The sequence below is a fragment of the Penaeus monodon genome, chromosome 30 (genome assembly GCF_015228065.2).
Source record: "Penaeus monodon isolate SGIC_2016 chromosome 30, NSTDA_Pmon_1, whole genome shotgun sequence".
Lineage (NCBI taxonomy): Eukaryota > Metazoa > Arthropoda > Malacostraca > Decapoda > Penaeidae > Penaeus > Penaeus monodon.
In genome coordinates, this window is record NC_051415.1 from 6,593,568 (window position 1) to 6,593,869 (window position 302).

Below are 302 nucleotides of genomic sequence, written 5' to 3' on the forward strand. Positions count from 1 at the left end.
CCATCGTGATAAAATCATTAAATTTTTCTTTTGTATTCCTGGAGATTTTGTAATATTCCTTTGTTGCTGGTTTTTCTTTTTCTGTGTTCTAATTCCAAGTATCATAATTTGTGCTTCGTTAAGATATTTTTTTTTATTTTAGCTTATATGTACACATAAACCTAAGCCTTAAATCAGGTTTAGCAGAAATGATATCAAATTATCGTTTTTTTAAAAATAACATTATCACTAATTGTCAAAAGAGAATTCAGGAAAAAACTTCTGCCTTTTTCGAGCTTAAAGAGGGGAGGGGGGTGGGTAAC